This window comes from Perissodus microlepis, chromosome 22, assembly GCF_051167445.1.
Source record: "Perissodus microlepis isolate ML-2025 ecotype Zambia chromosome 22, ASM5116744v1, whole genome shotgun sequence".
Classification (NCBI taxonomy): Eukaryota; Metazoa; Chordata; class Actinopteri; order Cichliformes; family Cichlidae; genus Perissodus; species Perissodus microlepis.
The window spans coordinates 9,516,386-9,534,145 of record NC_140481.1 but is presented as its reverse complement, the minus strand read 5'-3'; positions in this window follow the sequence as shown (position 1 = coordinate 9,534,145).

The following is a 17,760-nucleotide window of genomic DNA, read 5'->3' as shown; positions in this document are numbered from 1 at the left end:
ATGAGGTTCCACACATGGGAGACAAATAACACATGAGCACATGACTTAAGCAAATCGACTGAATACATCTTCATCAGTTTTAAGTTTAGGTAGGTGTGATGATAAAAGACAACTTGCTTGTTTCATGATAAGAATATGAGCCTTTATACTCCAGGACAATGTGTAACTCATTTGTTTATGGAATTCTGTGGAAAACTGCAACATTTTACTGCATGTAATAATGGGAACACTCTTCAGACTATTCTGCTTATTTGACCTTGTCTGAGAATTACTTGCTGATCTTAGTGAGACAGGAAATGTGTTCTGACAGTTAGCCAATGACACAGCTGCACTTTGGTATTGATCTTTACTCGTGTAGACTGCATTCCATCTATACCATGACTCAGGGGTCCAACATACTATGCTTTTGCAGCTTTGTATCTACATGTTATTACTGTTGTGCAACATTATGTAATGACCATAGCTTCTCTGCAACTTCTGGATTGGATGTAAATTGTTTATATGTATCTGAGCAGATAAAAGACAAAACCATCCCTTGACCAATTATTTCTGACTGTTTAGCACTCTTTGTTTCTATTAGTCCCTCAAGCTGTATATGTGCAGGTTTCATATTACCGAGTGCTTCTTGTTACCCCTTTCTTTCCAACCACCCACAGCGCTACTCAACCTGGTTCATTCACACTGAATATCACTCTGTTGCATGTTTATTCCAATAAGGTCTTCATGTATTGCCACAACATGATTAATGCATTTTTAAAATGCTTTAATTAATTAATTAATGCATTTAAAAAAATGCAACTTTTGTCAGCAATAGGACAGAGCCGCACACAGGGTAATCACATAGAGCATAAAAGACCACTGCTCCAGCTGCTGTCCCTCTCTGCCAATTGGCCTCATCCAAGGAGAGAGGGAGAGAAGGCACCATCAAACAGATTTGTAAAAAGGTCACTGAAATAAATTGCCTCTTAGGTACAGTAAAATGTGTTTCAGTCGACAGTGCAGCAAGGAAAACTACAGTATAATAGGCTACTGCTTCTACTCATTGAATGTTTTTTTTAAACTGAACTTTTTGCAATTTTAAGGATCCTTAAAGAATTTGAATTTAATTATTTATACATTATACTGTTTGATTTACAACAAGGAAATATATATACTGTATGCACAGTATTTACTTCCTTGTTGTGAATAGCAGAGTGCTCTTTTTTGTCTTTCCTTTCTCTTATACTAGACCGACCTGCTACTACACCTGCTGCTCCATGTAGTAGAAACAAGGGCATATGTTGTTTTATAACCCTATGTTTGAGCGTGTGCTACCACATCCTTTCATGCATCTGTGCTCAAGTTGCTGTTTCTCGACTAATGTCTGTGTTAGCATGGGGGGAAGGGGGTCTTGCTCTCAAATTCCTAGGTCTCTTGATGTGAGCTGTGTTGTGCTTCAGCAGTTCCATTTGGCCAGCATCACCCTGTCTCACCACCCCATCCGGCCCCCATTAGGCAATCCTTGCAAGTCTTGATTGCCTGGATCAGATCTGGTCCTGTTAAGTCATTGCTTATTGCCTACTGACACTCTCACCTGCAGATTAACATGAAGAGGTTGTTACTAATATGCTCTGTATATGAAAAGCAATAACACAAAGCTGCTACAGGAACTAGTGTAATACTGTTTGTTTATTTATAGTGTTTCGTAAGACCTTCCTTTTCAGAGTGAAACACACTGACAAATCTCAAGCTATGTTTATCAGAAAGAGTTACGTAATTCTAATTTTTATGGGGAATGGACTGCGTATCTCTAGTGCTCTCCCATTTTAAAAAACCCCATTTTGCTACTAAAAATGTGCTTTTCGTTTTGTAGAGGTGTCTAGCTACCACTGTAGCCTTTTCTTGTACTCTCACTTTAACCATATCCTGCTTACCCCTGGATTTCCATCCATCCATCCATCCATCCATTTTCTTACACTTATCCAATGTAGGATCATGGGGTGATGGGCTCTATCCCACATTTCAAAGGTAGGATGCACCCTGGACAGGTCACTAGTCTAGACTGGTCCAATCCAGAGACATATAACCAATCACACTCACATTTACACCCACAGCCAATTGAGAAGCGGCAGTAAACTTAACCCATGAATTTCTTGGGTTTGTGGGTGGAAGCCAGAGTATTTAGAGAGAACTTGTGTGAGCATGGGAAGGACACGTGAACTCCATACAGACTGTTTTTTGTTTGCTTTTTGTGTCTTTTTCTGATTAGCCTACTTTTGCTATCATGTATGACAGCCATCAAATGGAAATGTGAAATTCCACCAACAAAATCCAGGAATGAATTTTATTAGATGTGACTGCAACACCAGAGAAAGACATCTGGATCTAAGAGAAATTAATACAACAATACTTGTTACACTTGAGTGACGCTAGAGTTAAGAAGCAAAAGCAGATAAGGTATTTCCCAAAATGTGTAATTATTACTTAAAGGTTTCCCCAAACAGAAAGTGTCACATGTAGCCTAAGCTTAATCACATAACCACAGCTTTATAACGGAGTTATTTTTCAAATGGTCTAGCAGGACTTTTTGGAAAATGACCTATTTAGTCATTTTGGTGTTGAAGGACTTATTGAGAATGATCACATTTCTCTTGACAGTATTTTTTACTTGCATTTAGAAAAATAAATTTTTGACAAGACAGACCTTTACTGCTTAGTGATTCTTTTGGATGACTATTCATATCTATTCTAGGACACAGCCCGTATCTGATACCAATGTGAGCTGACAGCAAGGTTGAGCAGACCTTGCTGGTAGCATCAGAGTAAGAATAAAAGATGTCACATCTTTTTGTTTTCATACCTATACTAAGCTTCTCCTGTACACATTCAAAACAAAAAAACATTTGTTTAAAAGAAACTACAAGTTTTGACTGATTTGAGATCATCCCACATACCAGCCTTAGTTGTTTGACTTTCTTTGGATCTTTGGATTCTTGGCTCGGTGGGTTTGGTTGTGCTCCACGCTGATGCTGCATCAGCCAAGCTGTCAAATGAATAAGGATTTCTTTCTTGTCATGGCAGTGTCGACAAATTCCAAATTCAAATTATACAACCATTTGTATGAGATAGGAATTGAAACTGATTGTAACTAAGCATTGTATTTTCTATCTATGCATTGGTAATAGCAATCATGGGGGTTTATTTTCTATTTACGGGCATTTTATTTAGCAGTATTTACCACTTTTGTTTTACTTTGTTAAATAAATATCTTCACAGTTTACAGTATATCTTGGAGATCTTTTGAAAAAAATATTTGTACACCAGTCTTAGAGCTGTCAGCACACAAATGCTCTTACTCTGACAGAGGATGAAAGTTTCTCTATTTCAAATGTATACATTTTTCTATTGTCTGATGTGGCAATTGTAGATTCATCTTTTATGCTGCACCCTTCTCCTCCATTAAAGTGAAAACAGGTGTGTGACAACAGCCTTGCTTCCTGGCATCTTAAAAAGAAAAAGAAGCTAAATAACAATGAGCATATTTATTTGTTTATTTATTCAATTATTAATTTATGTTTTTTAGATGTATTTTTCACTACAGTTTGAATGGAACTATATAATTTGAAAACTGTATAATTTTACATATAAATACAGCTTGAATAGTTTGTTTAGATGGACATTTTTTACAGTGTAATGACTAATAGTGGCATAATGTGGCTGTTCGTACATAGTCATCAAAACTGTCTTTTCATATTGACTTGTGATATTGCCATATGAGTCACTGCTGCATGATCTCTGTTGAAATATGCATTTCCAAAAGACATGTACCAATGTATATGCAATGCATGAAGATGTCATTGAATGTTATTAACCAGATACACATTTATTAAGTTATGTTTTTCCGAGTGCCTGTTGGGGTTGTGTCTGACCCTTTCATACCACAGGTTAACCTCTTCAAACACCCTATTCTTACTGCATTGCAGGTTAGTGTACTTTAATTACATTACTTCAAAACCATAGCCTTACACACATTACCTCTCTCAGAAGATAACATGTCTTGGACTATATGAACAGTATATTTTTCATCATGAAGTGAATTTAAGACATTATCAGTTCACTGAAAATGTTTTTGTTTGCATTACATTTTCATGATTCCTATCTTACTTTATGCAGTATAAACTACATACAGTAAGATACACAAAAGTCACCAACATTCACCAATATACATATAACTATAGGTTGTTATATGTAATATTATATATTATATTTTTACATTTTATTATATGCTATATTATTATTATTATCACAGGCATATGTTTTTACACATTGTCACCCCCAAATGACTGTCTCATTTATTAGTCATTTATATGAAGTTCAGTGCCATATTACTCAGCTATCTCTATTGTTGAGATAAAATATCAATTTTCAATTGTTTGTCCTCGCTGTATGACTTTACTAATATAGCCTTAATGACTTGCTTTTTATGTATCAATACTATATTCCTGTTTCCACCTTATTACCTCACTATTACCACATTATATAATAAAAAGTACATCCATCAAGTCTGGTGACCTTAAGTAGAAATGTAGAAATGTAGAAATGGGGCATTCTGTGGCAAATCATGGTGGACTGAGCTTTTTGCTAAATGTATATCTGTGACTGTCCAGCACGTGATGGAAAAAGTGTGAATGACTCTCCAACAGTGTAACTTGGAAATGGAAATGGAAAAGGTCTGGGGAAATAGTTGGTGGAGAATTAATTTTATTTTACCAATTTTAACACCACAAACAGGACTTAATAAATTAAACAATTAGCTAACTGAAGTGTATCAATGTGGAAATACAACTGCAAAGACTCAAAAAAGATAATATGCATTAATGTAAGGCTATCTAAGTCTAAGCAGAAGTCCTATTTCAAAATGGGAGAATACTTGTCACGCAGGGTCAAACAATATCAATTAATACATGACTAGATAGTCCTTTAGTTCAGTTAAACCATAGTTATTTGTATACAGAAAAAGTTGCTTAGTCTGTAATAAGTTCATCTTAACTGTGTAACTAGCCAATGCAACGGATATTGGAAAGAAAATCGTCTGGACTTCTTTAAGTTTCCTTGAAGATGTTTCACCTCTCATCTTCAGCTTCTTCAGTTCTAAGAGCAATTGGTGGAGAGTCCCAGATTTTAAGCCCAATGGGAGGGCTTCAGTGTTGGGAAGTTACTTTTAAAATGTATTCCACATACAACTATATTGGATGCACTATTGCTGTGTGATTTATTACTATTACTGAAGGCTACTCGCTGCCAAGTTAACATTGTTAGCTGGCGTGTAACTGAGGTTAGTCCATAGACTGCTTTCAGAACTGCACATGATTATTTGGAGCTAGCAGGTTGTTAATGCTTTCCATCAAGTCTAACAATTTGTTCATGTAAATGGAGAGTCCTCTTCACACACTAAGGTCAATTATGGAATTCCACAGGGTTCAGTGTTAGGACCAATTCTGTTTACATTATACATGCTTCCCTTAGGCAGTATCATCAGAAGACATAGTATACATTTTCACTGCTATGCAGATGACACCCAGCTCTATCTGTCCATGAAGCCAGATAACACACACCAATTAGTTAAACTGCAGGAATGTCTTAAAGACATAAAGACCTGGATGGCCGCTAACTTTCTGCTTCTTAATTCAGATAAAACTGAGGTTATTGTATTCGGCCCTGAAAATCTTAGAAATATGGTATCTAACCAGATTCTTGCTCTGGATGGCATTACCTTGGCCTCCAGTAACACTGTGAGGAACCTTGGAGTCATTTTTGACCAAGACATGTTCTGTAAGACTGCTTTCTTCCATTTGCGCAACATCTCTAAAATTAGAAATATCCTGTCTCAGAGTGATGCTGAAAAACTAGTTCATGCATTTATTACTTTTAGGCTGGACTACTGTAATTCATCATTATCAGGATGTCCTAAAAACTCCCTGAAAAGTCCAAAACGCTGCAGCAAGAGTACTGACAGGAACTAGAAAGAGAGAGCATATTTCTCCTGTATTGGCTTCCCTTCATTGGCTTCCTGTTAAATCCAGAATTGAATTCAAAATCCTGCTCCTCACATACAAGGTCTTAAATAATCAGGCCCCATCTTATCTTAATGACCTTGTAGTACCATATCACCCTATTAGAGCACTTCGCTCTCGCACTGCAGGCCTACTTGTTGTTCCTGGAGTATTTAAAAGTAGAATGGGAGGCAGAGCCTTCAGTTTTCAGGCCCCTCTTCTGTGGAACCAGCTTCCAGTTTGGATTCGGGAGACAGACACTATCTCTACATTTAAGATAAGGCTTAAAACTTTCCTTTTTGCTAAAGCATATAGTTAGGGCTGGACCAGGTGACCCTGAATCCTCCCTTAGTTATGCTGCAATAGACGTAGGCTGCCGGGGATTCCCATGATGCATTGAGTTTTTCCTTTCCAGTCACCTTTCTTACTTACTATGTGTGAATCGTACTTGTTATTAACCTCTGTCTCTCTTCCACAGCATGTCTTTTATCCTGTCTTCCTTCTCTCACCCGAACCCGTCGCAGCAGATGGCCCCGCCCCTCCCTGAGCCTGGTTCTGCCAGAGGTTTCTTCCTATTAAAAGGGAGTTTTTCCTTCCCACTGTTGCCAAAGTGCTTGCTCATAGGGGGCCATATGATTGTTGGGGTTTTCTCTGTATGTATTATTGTTGGATCTACTGTACAATATAAAGCGCCTTGAAGCGACTGTTGTTGTGATTTGGCGCTATAAAAAATAAAATTGAATTGAATTGAATTGAATTAACAGTCTGCAGTCTATGAACTAACCTCAGCTAATGCCAGCTAACAATCTTAGCTCGGTAGCAAGTAGCCTTCAGTAATAGTAATAAATTACATAGCAACAGTATATCAAAGATACTGAAGTGGCACATAACCCAGGTAGCTACCACAACTAAAACAAGGTAGTTGCAGTAGGCTAATGTCAGTATTTTAAAAAAATAACTTATTTCCAGATGTTTGTTTAGGTCGCGTCGTCTGACGCTTAGAGCAGCTTGGTTGCTGGCAAACACAGTTTGCATTGAATGGTCAGATTTCGCCCATCCCTTTCTTCTTTAACTATGAAGTGGTTTGAGATTGGGTTTCCGGGAATGCGTGGAATTACCAAAATTAGAGATGTTAGACATGTGCCTAGCGCCGGCACATTTAATCGTTACTCTCCAACACTGGAGTGCTTAAACTCTGGGACTCACATCAAAACTCTACCGACTTCACCAACAAGGTCCAGAAACTTACTCTTGACCCAGATGAAACCATAGTGTCCCTTGATGTGGTCTTTCTCTTAACTTTCATACCTCCAACTGAGGCAATCGAGACTGTCAGAAAAGAAGCCATTCCTCAGTACAACAAGACACCTGCTTGGAAAACAGAACCAACTTCACCCCCCACAGAATTACACACAGTTAGACCTCTGCCTTACCATAACATATTTTAAGCACAATGAGGGTTTTTACAGACAAAAACATGGATGTACCATGGGCTCCCCAGTGTCACCTGTTGTACATGGAGGAAGTGGAAAGAAAGGCTCTTGGCTCTTTTAAAGGGACAGTACCTAGACACTGGTACAGATGTGTTTGGTTGTGGGTAAGATGTGTTTGTCATTTGTCCTCACCTAATAACATATTTCATAAAGAAAAGAACAGAGGACAATTTTGCCTTTTGCTTGGGTAGCTCAAATGTACCTTTGAAGCCTAAAGTGCATCCGGAAAGTAGTCAAAGTGCTTCACTTTTTCAACATTTTGTTATGTTATTCCAAAATTTAGATTAAATTTATGTTTTGCCTCAACATTCTAAACAGAATGACAAAGTAAATAATTTCTGCTTAAAATTCTTGCAAATTTATTACAAATAAAAAACAAAAATATAACATGTACATAAGTCTTTATCGTGACACATAACATTACGATCAGGTGTTTCCACTGGTCATCTGTCAGACATTTCTTCTGCTTGACTCACAACTAAGTCCACTTGTGATGAATTCTATTGATTGGATGTGATTTAGAAAGTCACACACTTGTTTATATAAATATGTAAGTTCCCATAAATATGAATATCAGAGCACAAACCAGTCCATGAAGTCCAAGGATTGTCTGCAGACCTCTGAAATAGGATTCAATCAAAACAGAGATCTGAGGAAAGGTACACTACAGGTCCCAATGAGCACTTAATCACCTGTAAATTGAAGATGTTTTGAACCACCAGGACCCTTCCTAGAGCTGGCCACTCGACCAGTCTCAGTGATTGGGATAGAAGTGTCTTAGTCAGCGAGCTGATCAAGAACCCGATGGTCACCCTTACTGACCATCTCTGCAGCACTCCATCAATGTTAGAGTTGCCAGAAAGAAGCCATTCCTCAGTAAAAGGCACTTGACAGCCCACCTGGAGTTTGCCAAAAGGCACCTGAAGGACTCAAACACCATGAGAAACAAAACTTTCTGGTCTCATGAAACAATGGTTGCAGTCTTTGGTCTGAATGCCATGCGAGGAGGAAACCAGGCACCACCACACCTCACTTGTACCTACAGGGAAGCATGGTGGTGGCAGTGTCATACTTTGGGGATATTTTTGGGCAGCCAGAACTGGAAGACTAGTCAGGTTCGAGTAAAGAATGAATGCAATGCACAGAGACATCCTGGATGATAACCTGCTCTGGAGCACCCTGGACCTTGGACTGGGGCAACAATTGAGAGAAGGAGAAACACTCAGTGCATCATGGGAAGCCTTCAGCAGACCAGGTCTATTGTAGCATAACTAAGGGTGGATTCAGGGTCACCTGATCCAGTCGTAACTATAAGCTTTGTCAGAAAGGAAAGTCTTATGCCTTTGGCATGCTCCAGTTTGCATGCAAAATATAACTGGGCAAATCCATAATCTAATAAGGACACACATATGATCTTTCTTCTAGTATTTAGGTAAAAACACAAAGCCAACAACACAAAGACAAGATGAAAACCAGAGCAAAGACACTTCAAAGCCATCACATTAATGATTCTCTTTTAAAATAATGAACAGGTACAAACTGAAGCTGCAAGCCTGACTGCTTATCCATTTATTACTTGTTGAAGATCAGGATATGGCTGCTGGACTGAGGTTGGCATTCACTCATCTTTAACATCACACAGGGTTGTAGCTGGGCTAGCTTAGTGTTTTACACATGAACTGAACCAGCTGATTGTAGTGGAAGTGGAACTGATAAGCAGAATGGATGGTAGTTAACAGTTCCAAGGAACTGATCTACTGGGAACAGGTTCTCTACAAGAACCAATCCTAAATCCCATCACTACAAAAGACAAATGATTTTGTTAAAATTTAATTAAGGTTTGTGCTGCATTTTGATGGAAACACTGCTATACAAAAGGAGTACATAAACCTCTGCAGATTTAAATAAAACCTGTGTGAATTATTATAACTACTTGTTACATTTACCAAAAGGGTTAATAAATGCCATTTTCTGTCATAAATGACACATTAATGGGAAATTATGGCATCAAATCACTTAGACGTAAATAACAGATGTTATACGTCACCCTAAATGAACTTAAGGCAAACATTCAGCTGAGCACGCACACATCGACCTGCTACAGTTTTGGCAATGTGCTCAGACTCACTCTGCCTGTTGCCCAAGACTAGTTGTGAACTTAGCACTGCGAGCACAGGGTCCACTTCGCTATTCTTAGCACTCTTGGAATGCTGTATCTCTGCTCTGTTTTTTTTTTCTCAGTTCAGTCATGTTAGGAAACTTTTGGCCTGGCTGCTCTTCAACAACAACCAGCCCTTGAGGCCTGTGACGATAAGATGAATAACAAGCTGTTCACTATCATGAAAAAGACAAGAAGTAATAAATTCTGTTCAGCTTGAAATATTTGTTCCCAAAAGAAGCTGTTCCTTTAAGAATGAACAAAGTCCTTTGAGTTTAGCACAATGCCATCTCTAGAATAAGGAAATACTATATATAATCTTTAAAACGTATTAATCACAGACAAACATCAAATGTAAAAGTTTGTCTGTGATTTACGTGTGTAGACAACTATAAATATGAAGTCAATAACAGCATGCTCTGCAGTTCATAAGGCAATAAGGTGAAATGTACAAATGGGTAATTGTGTATTATAATATTCAGTCTTTTAGAAAAGGTTTGTGTGGAGGAGAGTTACATTCTTTACATGGACTCCCTACTGCTTTCAGAACATTAACAAGTTCCTTAGCTGTGGTTTTGGGCTCAGCACTTAACCGTGCAGTGCATCATCATTTAAGACAGTTCCTACTACTTAGTCTTTCCGAGTATCTAAATTTTATTACAGTGCTGTTTCTCGTAAAACATTAACGACAGAAGAAATAGAAAAAAAAATGTCTTTCAGATTAGCAAAAGAAGAGTGCATACAAGCTTTATGAAAGGGATTTTAATGCTTGAATAAAGCCTCATATCGCCATGCGCAATGCAAAGCATTGGTTGCAGTGGTGTCTGTGTTTGCATTGGGCTAAGTGGCTGTTTCTGAGGAGTTGCCCTCAGCCACTTACTTTCAGCAAAAGGAACTCTCAGTGCTTCAACAACAACACATTTCGGACAGTGGTCAGTGGTTAAGGAAAGGATGTTTTTTGTCCAAGATTTTAGAATACATGGCCCCGTCCATTGGCCCCTCAATAACGTGAAGTCGTCCTGTACCCTCAGCATTTTTCGTCTTCCAAACATGGCAGGTTGAATTGATACCAAAGAACTTGATTTTGGTTTTATTTGACCACAATTTCTCCTAAGCCTTCTCTAAATTATTTGAAATGTTTGGTGGCAAACTTAAGACCTGTACCTGTGCCTTCTTGAACAGGGGACCCCTACAAGATTTCAGTCCATTATAGTATAGTGTGTTACCAGTGGTGTTTTTGGTGACTGTGTTTCCAACAGCTTTGAGAACATTAACAAGTTCCTTAGATGTAGTTTGGGATTAACCACCATGATCATTCTTACCCCATGAGGCAGGATCTTGAATGGAATTTCAGAGCAATGGTAACTGATGGTAAATTAATATATCTTCCATTTCCTACAGTTGTCACCACCAGCTGAGCCTCATCATTTCCATGGTGTCTCCATTTTTCAGTAGCATGGTGGGGCCTGGAGAGGGAGGAAGGAGAGAGGATGGAGTGCACAGACAGCACGGGAACGCTGAAAAGCAACCCAGTAATGTTTTTTTCCAAAGCACTTTCTAAAAACCCTGCATTTACAGCATCCTAATATGAAGGTAAAATGGGTAAATTGGTAAACCAATAAATAAAGTGCCATTTGTTGTCTATCAATGTTAATGGCTATGATAGTTGCAGTTACATACTCAGAAATTCTGATTATAAGCAAAGTCAGTTACAGAGTCAGTCGGACGGTCAGGCTTCCCTTTTAGTCTTACTTTTGATGCATCTCTTGTTCCATGGTATTAAAAACCTAAAACAAATCCAAAATCTAAAATTGTGTTAAAATCATATATGTTGGGTGTTCATCATAAAAGTCAACCCAATTTGTTGGCTGAGTAGGTGTTTAGATATTCAGATATTAAAAAAACTGTTTTTGATTGGTGCAGTGAATTACGTTCAAAAGTGTCACATATAGTACTCAAACATTTCATCTGACATTCATTCCTGTTAGGCATAATCAGTGTCCTCTAGCAGATTCAACATGTTCTCAGATCATACAGAATGTCCTAGTAGTCGGCTGCTTGTGTCAGATTGTTTTCCTTGTTCGTTCTCTTCCTTCTCCTCTGAAAACACTGGCTGCCTGGAGTTCTTGGTATCCAGCAGAGTGATCACATGTCTTCCAGGCTTTAGTAAATCACACAGCACAGCGCAGGATGGGCTGAACAAAGGAAAATAGGCTGATAGCAAGAGAGGAGAGAGGTGGTGGGGGTGGTAGTGGGAGGGGGCAGGGTGGCATAGAGCACGTGTTTGAAGTAGCCCTGCACATACCCATCCAGATGAGAGAGAGAACACGTGGATGGGGGAGGGGGATGGGGGAAGTAGAGTGACGACTTGAATGTGGGAAGAGAGGGAGGCTGTCCGAGGTAAAAAGAGGCACCTCTGTAACAGCAACAGTGCTGGATCCATGTGACAGCACCACAGTTGTTTGTAAATAACCACCACTGTCACGGTGAATGTTAAGATATGCCATATGTTATGATTGGAGAGCCTGGGGCTGGACTTTATAATGCGGTGTTCAACACAGTAACTTTGGACTTAAAAGACATATTACTTGTATACAGTAACTATCTGTTGTAATAAAAAGGTGTTTTATCATTCTAATTTTTGGGAACAGTTGATGTGAAATGCATAAGCAGCTAAGAATTTATTGATGTTGTAATTAACATAAATGCAAAAAACACCCAAATGCCCAGTTCTCTTAAACAAAAAAAAAAGAAAAAAAATGTTCAAGTGCTTTATCAGTAGTCTATACTTTTCCACACATATACTGGAATTATTTATTAATATGTATTTCACTTATTTAACCAGGCAAAGCAAAGAGAACAACTCCTCTTTTACTAACTGCTAAAGTTATAGCCAACAAGTTTGTTGGCTTCATCTGTTGTTGCGCATGTATTTTATGGAGCAGGTTGGTCCAAAGATTACACAAAGAGTGCAATCCTTTGGGGAATTCTGACATCCATACCAACTAATGTTACAAATAGCATCTGTGTTAACAGAGATAATCAACAAGGTGCCGTTGAAAATTATATTAGAGAAATATTTTAGATCAATTTTCCTTCTAAACTAATAGCCATGTGATCGTAGTTTAATAATTTATCACACCTAAGAAAGGAGATTGTTTATATGAGTGGGTGCAGACATTTTGGAATCAAATGATATTAGATGCAGGAACTCTGCCAAAGCTCAGAGATGAGCGAATTAACAGCACTGTTCAGCAAGGTGAAAGATAAATCAACATCACTGCAACTTTGTTGAAAATTCAGTGTATACTTCTGTGCTGCAGAGGCTACAGTGGGTTTGGCACTGAGCCATGCTGACACATTACATGCTGCTAGAGCACACCTGCTGGGTTTTGGTCCTTCATCCCTTCATATACTACTCCGAGTCCCGTCTTTACTCCTTCTTTGTGCCCCTCCCTCTCCCCTTCCCCCTCTGCCCCCCTCCCCCATGCTATATAAACCCAACCCAGTTTCCTGGCAGTGTGGTGAGAGAGCCGTTGGGCTGTGTCTTTGTTTGTGTTCCCTTGGCTTCCTCTTTTTTTTTTTTCACTGAGTGCTTCAGCCGAGCAGAAATAGTTTGAGTGGTGCCTTCCCTCCCCCACCCTAGTGATCATGCTTCAGCATGGTGCTACGTGCCAAGCGACCTGAGACGCTCCCTGACTCACAGTTCAATCCACTGACTTTTATTGCTGTGACTGTTTATCACAAACACAACAGCTAAGGCACGTAGCATGGCAGTCTATGCGTTCAAATCATAATGAGGTGGTAAGTTGTTCGGTTTTGAAGACAAATAACTCATTAACCTTAGATATTCAGAGGAGATTAATATCATTGCTAATTATTATTGTTGGTAATGAAGATCTGAGACCATGGATTATACAGTTGTACACTTCCAAGTTTGAGATCACACGTTGTTTACATAAGATCATAGTGGGAAATACAAGCCTTGCTATTGTGTCCCCCTGCTTGTAATATCAAAGCTTTTAAATTCTTTTTACTAGATCAGATAGTTATTCAAATCTAAATGTGAATAAATGCATCTTCTCCTACTTAAATTAATGGAAAGAGGATTAGGTTTCAAGGAGGTAATCCCAGCATACCTTGGGTGACAGGTAGGAAAGTACCTTGCCTATTCACCTATACCTCTCGCTATACCTGTGGGAAATTTGCAGTATTCAGTTGACTTGACTTTGCTGCAACTGGCACAGAAAAATGGTACAAAAGAAATACACAAATGCATCTAAAAGACAGTTGTTCAATTTGACAAATATCTTGTTGCTTTACATAAAAAGAAACAATTACAATAAACCGCTACTATTGAATTAAAATTTAATCATTATTTTTTTACATTATTTCATTTTGTCTTTTTTGAAAATTATAAACAAAAGTGAAAAAAAAAACTGAAACAAAAACAGAAGATTGGAGCTGATCAGCAGCTGCAACACATGAATGAGTGGTCTTTGTCCAGAATTTGTTTATTACACATCATGAGGTTTGATAATGTCATGAATTCAGCACAAACTAATGTGAAATGTATCAAGTGTGCATTTGACAAAATTGGTTAAATCAAGCTGTTTTATTAGGAGCAGAAGATTCCAACAAATTACAAGTGAAATGAAAAGATTATTTGTGTTGGGTAACGTGGGATGTATTGTTGTGTCTCAGTTAAAAATTTTGATATAGCAAAATATGAGCATAGCAAAGTATTAAGTTTTGCTGTTGTGGCATGTGGCAGTCTGCCCTTGTGTCTTTCTATCATAATAAGAAAACATCCAGCAATTCTCTTTAAAAGCAGTTAATCTACATTAAAAAATACAGGGACAACAATTTCAGCTGCACTATCGCCTTCAAGACGCAATTATATGAAAGCTTTTCTCCACTTGTTCCACTACTGTAAGTGACAATTTCAATATTGTATCTCAAAATTTCGAGTTACTTTTAGAAGTAACTCAAAATTTCGTAAAATTTTCAATATCAAATTTCAATATCTTTTAATTCAAAAAAGTTGAGATCATAGCATAATATATGTGACAGTACCTTGAAACCAGTGTCAGAAACAAGCTTCCAGACAATAATGTTTAAGCTATTCAATTGTTTCTTGTAGATCTATATACTGAACTACAACAGTATACTTAAAAGTCATTATTATGACCACATTCTCAAATTCTCTTGATCTGTAGTTATTTTACCTGCTGTTCCATTATCTGCCCATTTATCAGTTTTGGTTTGGAGCTGAAATGCTTCCATATTAACTCTTTTGGAGACTCATATGTTGCCTGTCATATTCTCCTCATGTGAAGTGTAAAAATAACTGTCAAAGAAAATGAAAAAAAAAATTGAGACTTACCTTCTTCCATTTTTATCTGGGTAAAAATATTTTCACATTTACTTTGGGAGAATTTTCATCATGTCTTGATGAAATTTGCTTAATGTTTTACCTATATATTGACTCCTAATTTTCTTAGTTGGGCAAAGGAAAGATGTGCTTAATCCCTGATGTTCATGGTGTGATTGACATCAAATGAAGCCTCTGGGGAGGCAGCCTCTCTTACATTTTCTTGCAGTCACTGGATAAGAGCCAGCCTCTGGAAAGCTGTTTGTCATTCAAAACTGATTTTTAAGAACTGTAGAACCGATCAAAATGCAGGACATAGTCTCAAAATCTAGGACACAGAAAAACACTGAAAAAAATGCAGTGAAGTCTCAGTTAAAGTGGGACATGTGGTCACCCTAGGTATATTCTTTAATACTAAACACAATAATGAGGTAAGAAAAGAGCAGTGTGATGCTTACAAGCTGTGAAGAAAAAGAGATACTGATGTCATTTCTAATCAAATGATTTAAGTCCTATTTAATTTCACCAGGCCAACAAATAAATTGGCAGCTTGTTAAATATTCATTGTGGAGCACAATTAACCCTGAGGAGTAATAACACAGCATATACATAATGAACTCTGGGAATATACATCATTTACAGTGTGGACTATCCATAGTTTAAGGAAATATCACTACAATGTATAGTATGTATAGTATATATAGTATATAGCCATGCACCCCATCCTTATGATGATATCTATTAAATGCATTGCTGTAAAATCTTTATACAGACATTGATAGTCTCAGGGAACTTAAGCACCTTAATCACAATCAGATTTCTGTAATTATAAGCACACTTCTGTCATATTTCTGTATAGCTTTTAATTACCACATTTCAGTACACTAACTAATGTAGTAAACAGTCATGGGTACAACTAGGTAAACTGTACTCTGACAATAAAAGTAATAAGAAAACTCAAAGTTGTTAAAATTTGTTTTTTCCCCCCTTAAAATAAACATTATCAACAATTTGCTGATTTTCAGAAACCATTTTCATATATGATTTAGCACAGTCATTACCACTGGCTAACGCCTTTAAGTTATCCCGGTGCTTAACCACTTGCTATTAGTACAGTTGTTTTTTGTAATTTTTGAGCTGTTTGTGTTATGAGAGTGTACAACAATAAAATTGGAAGTAAAAATAAATCAATTTAATGGAGCTGTAGAATTTTTTTCCTCTCTCTCAGAATTTCACATTTGACCCCTTGCAATTTACACTTTATAGTCAATTTATTGACTGTTGATTTAAAAAATATTGCCAAATATTACATCCTGCAGTTTAACAAGACAATCAAGGTCATTACAATAATGGCCATTATAAGAAATGGCTATTGTATAGTGCTGATATACAGTCCTCCTGAATCTTTTCATTTTCATGGTATGACTTGAACAAATCAACAGCCATGAGAAAGCATTTCTTTGTCTCCTTGTTTGTTGGACTCATTTTAAAATTAGTGTGTGAATAAATCCTCCTGAAGGGTATATTTTCAGGATGCCATTGCTGCTCTTGTTTTTATCAGGTTGGGGAACAGAAATTATATATGCATTTTCTTTGGGGGCTCAGCCTCACACAGTCAAAACAGAAGTCAGCAATGATCTGGGAGGTTTTCACAAGCTGCCTGCATGTACCTTGGTTGCTGGTTGGTTGCTTGGTTGTTCAGTGACAGCTGGGGGTACATGTGTGGCATCACTGGGAAATCTAAGTCTACTTATTTTAGAAGACTGATCAGCTAAAATCATTTTAGCTAAATTAAAAGAGTGACTGTCAGATGGCTATAGACTCGTGTCCAAGAGTAATGTTGTAAATCCTATAAATGAGAGCAAAGGCAATAATGAATAGTATGTTGCCAGTCAACATTCACTGCTGCACACATTCACCAGAATGAAAGATAATATTTGGGAAATCTGCTGGGTTATGGTGTCAGATTCTCTGCTGTACAGAGACCTCTGAAGAAAACTGTCTTTTTTGTCATTCTCATTACAGTGACTGATGAGGAAATATCCCAAAGTAAATACATGTCCATTTGGCTGAAAGATCCCTGCTGTTGTTCTTTTAAACAACCCAACCACCCCTCCCTTCCCTTGTTTCCCAGTGCATTGTGGGATGACAAATAAACAAGTCCAGGCGGAGGAGGAGTCCAATGTTCAGCCTCCACACCAGGGATCGGTGGCAGTGTTTCTCAAAGCCAGCTGATGCACAAGTGCTGAGTCACTTGGACTGTGAATGAATCCACACTCCAAAGAACTGCATGTTGTTCAAACATTCACTAGGACAGCATGGCAATGTTTTTGTTCCCTTTCATGAACCCTTGTACCTTGTGTTAAAGGACATAAGGGACATAATGACGTTAATGAATGAGCTTAACTGTACAAATCCTCAATATGAGGAGGAAAATCTTCACAGATATGATATAGTTGAATCAAGGAAGACATGTAGTCTTCCTGGATTGTAGGCTTAATTCCTTATGATTATCAAGACTAATAGTGTGTTAACCCTCTCAGGCTCAAATTAAACTTTTTGTTGCTAATGCACAACCAAGTCCTGCAGTGGTACTTCTGAGTAAAAAAAAACTCATAAAATATGTATGTGGGGTAATCAGGTTGTTAGTTTTTAACTGTTGCAAATCGGCAACGCCTGCCTCGAGAGGGTTAAAATACATTT